At 42.0% G+C, this 7,289-nt stretch overlaps 1 long non-coding RNA gene across 1 annotated transcript; it reads right to left on the reverse strand.

Annotated features, from left to right (window-relative positions):
- Positions 1 to 523: 523 nt before the first annotated feature.
- LOC126067413 (uncharacterized) lies at positions 524 to 1,689 on the reverse strand. Its single transcript, XR_007515396.1, has 3 exons — positions 1,581 to 1,689; positions 1,273 to 1,437; positions 524 to 700 (listed from the first exon to the last, which is right to left on the reverse strand). It is a non-coding gene; the product is annotated as an uncharacterized LOC126067413 (long non-coding RNA).
- Positions 1,690 to 7,289: the final 5,600 nt, after the last annotated feature.

The raw sequence follows: 7,289 nt of genomic DNA on the forward strand, positions 1-7,289 counted from the left end.
GTCTAACTAACCCCTCATTATTAGGTAGATCAGAGCCATGGCGTCGTAGTGGTTAAGAGTTTGGCTGCTAACCAACAGGTCGGCAGTTCAAATCCACCAGCCACTCCTTGGAAACCCTATGGGGCAGTTCTTCTCTGTCCTATAGGGTAGCTATGAGTCAGAACTGACTTGACAGCACCTAACAACAACAACATTAGGTAGATCAGTGAAAAGACCACCAGTGGCTGTGCCAGAGAAACTGTAGTCAAAAAAGAATTGCTCTTCCATTTCAGGATAATATATATGCCCTCCACAGTATCCAAACACGCAAAATGTAGCTCTAAACGTTTCTTGGAATCTAACCAATAGAGAATCTGAGTGTCAGGAGACTTTGACAGAGAGGAACATACTGGTAAAACAGAGGTGCATGTATTAGTAAACGCTAAATGTGAAACAGTAACCCCATTTCTCTTATAGATCTAAATGGATCATCAAAAAAGGAAAAAAGAGAGAGAGATCCAGTAGACTTTGGGTTTTCGTGTCTTTTTAAATGCACAGTGTTTTATTTCTTTGTTGTGTGGTTTTCATAGCACAAGTTTTCCAAGCATTTAACCCCTTTAAGTGGAGTGAATGTGGAAGAAGCGTACACCAGGGTTCCAAGATGAAATCAGAGCCTGCAGCAGCAGTGCCTTCTCAGACCTGGGGCAGAAGAGGTTTCCACCTGGAAAAAGAGAATCAGAGATACTGGAAAGTACACACACCGTGCGGGATCATCTGTGTGGGTCCTGATCCCTGATAAGCCCTGTCCTCTCAAGACCACAGAGATGCTCTGCCAAGGAATTAGGGGCTAGGGATCAGGGATTCTAGGTAAGACATCCTAAAGACACATGATATCATAATCTCTTAACTTACAAATTAAATGTGAAGAGGAATGTCCTTAATTATTACAGGCTTAAAAAAAATGGCAATTGAAAATAATCTTAATAAAAATTCAAAAACACTTAATGAGCTTATAGACCAATTGTTCCCCCAAATATACAAAGGAGAAGAGTCATGTCCATACAGGACGTCAATTGTGAATTTTGGGAGGAGGGTCAGAGGCCTTGCTTGTTAGGCCTCTCGCTTTACAGTCCCTGAGACAGTTTCCTGGACGCATCCCAGTTTCATAGCTGTGATCACAACTAATTCGAAGGCCTTGTCTATTTTCAACTACTTTTTTTTTGGTAAGCAAACTGGCTTTTTGGGAACTTTTGTGGAACAAAGCCAAGAACTGCAGAGCTTGGGGCCCCTCACCTCAATCCAGAGTCCACCATGGTTCCACACACTTGAATCCACAGTTGTAGAAACAACACTTCTTATCCTTTCTGCAACGTTTATCATGGCGGCACATAGGAATAAACACGAAATCACATCGAAGATCAAACTCTGGGCAATAGCCAGGTTTTGGTTTCGGTTTATCTGAAGTAAAATACCACAGGGTTAGTCAAGTGCACCGATACAGCTCATCCAGACATCTGAAAGTGTCCACTTTATCTCATGAATTCCTCCCAGGGAACGTTCCCTACCCTAGTAAACACATGCCCACCACACTCCATACGCACTCTTCCGGTGGATTCCAGCCTGAGCCTTGAAGAGGCAAAGGAAGAAGATCAGGGCGAGGACGTAGAGGCCACTAATCTTCATGATGAGGAAAAGTATGTGGGTGAGTCTAGAGGCTGAATCTGTTTATATCATCTCTGGCTGGGCTGCCAGCAGGGGGAGCAGTAGTTCCTAAGGCTAGAGGTCAAAGGGCCTCAACTGTGTCCTTTGTTCCCCCTAGAAAGAGACACTGTGAAATAACCTCTGGGGCATAACTCCTGAGCCCCAGGTTACTGCCCTCTCTTCAGGGAGCAGCAGGGCTAGTCTGGTCCTTAATAATTTCTTGCTTTCAACAGAGATTACACCACCAAGTGGGAGTTTATCTCAGCAACACATGGTTTGTTTAAAACAAATAAATAAATAAATGAAGAAAGAAAGGAATTGGTCTCATTAATAGATTCAAAGAAAAAAAAAATCATATGACCATATCCATAGAAGCCATAAAAAAAAAAAATAGAATATGTGAAAAGTCAATTATACATTCCTGATAAAAAGAAAAAAATAATTAACTAAGATTAGAAGTGCTTTTCCTGAATTTGATATAAAGCCTCTATAAAAACCTTCCAGTAGAGGAAAGTACTTCCATAACCGTGGAGTAAGGATCTGTAAAAATCCACTCTTCCATAAAAGAAACAAAAATATTAGCAAATATTGTCAAAGTCAACTTTTTGAGAACTCTGGAAAGTAACCAAGGACGTGCAACAATCCAAGGAGTATTTATTTAAGAAAATCGGCTGAATCTCAGTAAGAACAGAGAGGTTCGTGGTGTTTTAACTTGCTCTATTTCCACTCCCCTCTCCCCAGCTCCCCAGTAGCCTTGAAATCAACAGCTTTGCAAGTACAGTGGCTGTGAAATCCAGCAGCCTAGCAGTCACTGGAATGGAGGAAAATGGGTTTGGAGAAAAGTGTCACTATATACATATATATATATATATATAATCATACTTCACATGAAAGTTTACAGAACTACCTTCTCATTAAAGAATTAGTACACATATTGTTTGATGACATTGGCTGCCAACCCCATGACGTGTCAACACTCTCCCTTCTCGACCTTGGGTTCCCTATTACCAGCTTTCCTGTCCCCTCCTGCCTTCTAGTCCTTGCTCCTGGGCTGGAGTGCCCCTTTAGCCTCGTTTTGTTTTATGGGCCTTTCTAATCTTTGGCTGAAGGGTAAACCTCAGGAGTGACTTCATTACTGATCTAAAAGAGTGCCTGGGGGCCATACTCCCAGGGTTTCTCCAGTCTCTGTCAGGCCAGTAAGTCTGATCTTTTTTTTTTGTGAGTTAGAATATTGTTCTACATTTTTCTCCAGCTCTGTCTGGAACCCTGTATTGTGATCCCTGTCAGAGCAGTCAGTGGTGGTAGCCGGGCACCATCTAGTTGTACTGGACTCAGTCAGGTGGAGGCCGTGGTAGTTGTGGTCCGTTAGTCCTTTGGACTAATCTTTCCCTTGTGTCTTTGGTTTTGAGAAGTGTCACTATTTGACCTGCATGGCATCTCCCTTTAGGGAGTTAAAGAGCTCCATTCTCAGAGCTTGTTTTTGTTTCACCTGTTTCGGAGCTTGCTCTCTGTGCACAACACTATCCCAAAAAGGCATTTGTTGAAAACAATCGATGGCAGATGCTTAACATCACAGCTGCTTGAGGAGGTGATACCAGTTGAGGCTAACTAGAGGCTGAGCAACATCTTAAAAGGAAAAACTGAAGGCTCAGAATTCCATAGGGGATTTTGAAAACCCCTGAAGTACTCCTGGGAATATAGAAGGCTACACCCATGCACAGGGTTCTGCACATGCCCGGGGCTGTGCATATGCTCAAGTGAGACTTGTGAAGGACCTAAGCACGCACCTCTGGCTGACACTCAGGCTGTACACAATCAGGCGGTGAAGGCCCACTATGACTGGGAAACTGCCTTTTCAGAGAAGTCCACCCGCATACCTCTTCCCCAGACCTCCTTTTGGAGACATGCCTTTTCAAATCTTTGCTCATTTTAATAATTTGATTATTGGTCTTTTTGTTGTTGAGTCGTATGCTGGATATTGGAGCCTTATCAGGCATATGATTTGCAAACATTTTCTCCCATTCTGTAGGTTTTCATTTCATTTTCTTGAGAGTGATCTTTCACTCACAAAAGTTTCAATTTTGATAAATATATCTCTTATTTTTTTTCTTTTGGTTTGTTGCTTGTACTTTTGGTATCATTTTGAAGAAACTGTTGCCTAGTCCCAGGTCACGATGATACATACCTATGTTTTCTTCTAAGGGCCTTGTAGTTTGAGCTCATATATTTATATCTTTGATTCATTTTGAGTAATTTTTATATAGTGTGTGAGGTTTTCCTTTACATGTGGATATCCAGTTATCCATGCACCATTTGTTGAAAAGACTATCCTTCCTCAACGGTCTATTAATGAGGTTGATCCCATTTCTGTATGTATGTATGTATCTATGTGAAACCAGCCTTCCGCAGCTGAAATAAACCCCTAGTTGTTCATGACATATCACCCTTTCTATATATAACTAAATTCAATTAGTTAACATCTTCTTTAGTATATTTGCCTTTATATTTATAGCAATACTGGCCTATAGTTTCCCTGTAACGGGTAGTCTTGTCATGTTTTAGAATCATAAAATTGCAGAGAATATCAAAGTGCTTTAACAACAGAAAGGTGATGAGTGGGTAAGTGGAGCTGCGAGCAAACATCATGAGAAGAGAGGTCCAGACTTTTAAGTAGGAGGCCTGGTAAACCAATCAGAAAGGATTCATTTTCTAAATTTAACCTGGGTTCACATTCCAAAATGGCCACCAGTGAGACACCTTACAAACAATTTAAGTCCATACAGTGGTGGAGACACAGAGACAGGCGTTAGTGAAGAAAGCACTCCTCGTATGACTGAAATAGGTGTCCCTGTAGTGCACAGAGAATTTATATTTTTTATAAATCTAAACATTATCTGGCTGATGACACATTACCTTGCTTTGTCTTTGGGCCTACGTGTGTGTGTTTGTTTCAAACGTAAATTTCTCAGCAGGAAACTCTTAAAATGTACCCATTTCAGAACACTGCTGGGAGAGACAGGAGCATAAATAGCTCTGTATATGGAGTGAGAAGAAAGAATCAGCCAGGACCTGGTGAGTCCTGGGAAAGATGATTCCTTTTTATGGGCTTCAAAATCCTCTGTGTGAAACAAGAATGATTAAGGGCCTGGTCAGCCCTGCTGTTCCCTGAAGAGAGGGCAACACTTGGGGTTCAGGAGTTATGCTCCAGAGGTTATTTCACAGTGTCTCCTTCTAGGGGGAACAAACGACATAGCAGGTATTTCACGATCAAGCTCAGGCTCTTTGACCTCTAGCCCTGGGAACTACTGCTGCCCTGCTGGGTGCCCCCACCCAGAGATGATATAAACAGAGATTCAGCCTCCAGGCTCACCCACACTCTTGCCCTCATCATGAAGTTGAGTGGCCTCTCTGTGCTCACACTGATCTTCCTCCTTTCCTTCCGCCACGATCAGGCTCGATTCCGCAGGAGGGAGAGTGAGTATGGAGCGTGGTGGGGCTGCCTTTGGCTTTTGGCTAGGGTCAGGAATGTACGCTGGAAGGAAGGGACCCGTGAGAAAAAGCTGACACTTCCAGCTGCCTGGAAGAGAGGCATCTGTGTACCCAACTAACCTATGGTATTTTTCTTCAGGAAAACAGAAACCTGAAGAATGCCCAGTATTTGATCTTAAATGCGATTCTGATTACATTCCTGAATGCGTGGGCGACAGACATTGCCTGGAGTACCAGAAGTGTTGTTACTATAACTGCAGAAATCGATGTTATCACCCTGATTTGCCCTGAGGTGAGAGGCTCCAGAGTCTGCAGTTCTTGGCTTTGCCACACAAAACATTGCCCAGATGTCTTAGAGGGAATTGAGAATGGACAGGGTCTATGAAATCTTTGTGATTTGAACTGTGAAATTGGGGCATACCCTGGAATTTGTCTCAGAGGCTGTAAAGAGACAAGCCTAACAGGCAAGGACTCTGCCTCTCCCCTCAATATTCACAATTCTCTTCATGTCATGGGCATTACTCTTCTCCTTTGTATAACAGGGACATCTGGAAAAAACGATCTCCAAGCTCATTAAGTATTTTTGAATATTTAATGCAACTATTTTCAAAGGCCAATTTTAAAAGTTTATAATTAAGCACATTCCTGGTCACATTTAAATTGTGAGATAAGAAATTATGGTATCATGCACCTTCAGGATGACTTACCTACAATCTTTGATCCCCAGTCCCTAAGTCCATCTCAGTGCTCCTAGGAGGACAGTGCCTATCAGGAACCGGGGACACACATCGATGTCCCTGCACGGTGTGTACTTTCTCATATCTCTGATACTTTCCTCTCTCTCTAGGTGGAAACCTCATTCTTACCCAGGCCTGATAAGTCACTGCAGATACAGGCTCTGACTTAGTTTTGGAATCCTGGTATCAGTTTCTTCCACACTCACTCCACCTCGAAAGGTTAATTATTTGGAAAAATTGCAATATGAAAACTGCACACACACCAAATAAAGTATTTTGTATTTAAAAAGGCATGAAAACCTATAAGTCTGTTGGATCTCTCTCTCTCTCCCTTTTCTGGTGATCCACCTGGATGTGTAAAAAGGATGAGTTCTCTTTCACATTCACTTCATATCGATGTTTGTACCTTTGTTTTTCCAGTATGTTTCTCTCTTTCCAAGTCTCCTGACACTCAGATTTTCTATCGGTCAGGTTTTTGGCCGCATTTTATGTGTTTGGACACCATGAAGGGTGTACATTTTTTTCCTGAGAGGAGCAAGCCTTTTTTGCTACAATTTCTCTGGGACTGCTGCTGGCAGCCATTCCACTGGTTGGAGTAGTAAGATCTAGAACTAGGGTTAGGTAGTCAAGCCGGAAATGGAGTAGGACATAGCTATGTTCTCAGTTCTCAAAGGCCAAAAGTCAAGGCCATCATAAGACAGGAGAAAGGAATCCTCTTTGTGGTCCAACCTAGCTGCCTTGAGTCTTAACCTGGTGTTTGGAGCACCTGATCTACCTAATAATGAGGAGTTATTTAGATTTACATTTCCTCACTTCATCCCTCACTTTTATGGGCCTCGGTCTTCCTCAGGGACCACACAGGGAGCCGAGGTCTTGGGAAGTGGTCTTCAAAAAATGTAGTTTGATACATACATCTTAAAAAAATGTTGAAAAACCACTTATCCTTTGAAACCCCAGTGCCGTTGAGTCGATTCCGACTCATAGCGACCCTATAGGACAGAGTAGAACTGCCCCATAGAGTTTCCAAGGAGCATTTAGCATGTTTTAAGTTCATATCTACTGTTTTCATCTACTTTACATACTTGCAAGGGATATAATTTTAGACATATGATAAATATTATAATTTGAATAAAATGAGTGCCTCACTCTTTTTAATATTTCTAATAGAATCTATATACCATATTCATTTGACACTAATATCTATTAGGAATAAAACACATGTTCCTTCTTCTCGTCATCTTCCCCTCCCCTTCATTTCCTGAGCAATTCCATCCAAAAGCATCCAGGTGAGTGGATTAGTCTGGGTCCTCTGAACAGCAGATACGGAGACAGAAGATATATTTAAGAGTTTCTTGGAAAAATGTCTGTGAGGGATAAAGAGGA

The sequence above is a fragment of the Elephas maximus genome, chromosome 25 (genome assembly GCF_024166365.1).
Source record: "Elephas maximus indicus isolate mEleMax1 chromosome 25, mEleMax1 primary haplotype, whole genome shotgun sequence".
NCBI lineage: Eukaryota > Metazoa > Chordata > Mammalia > Proboscidea > Elephantidae > Elephas > Elephas maximus.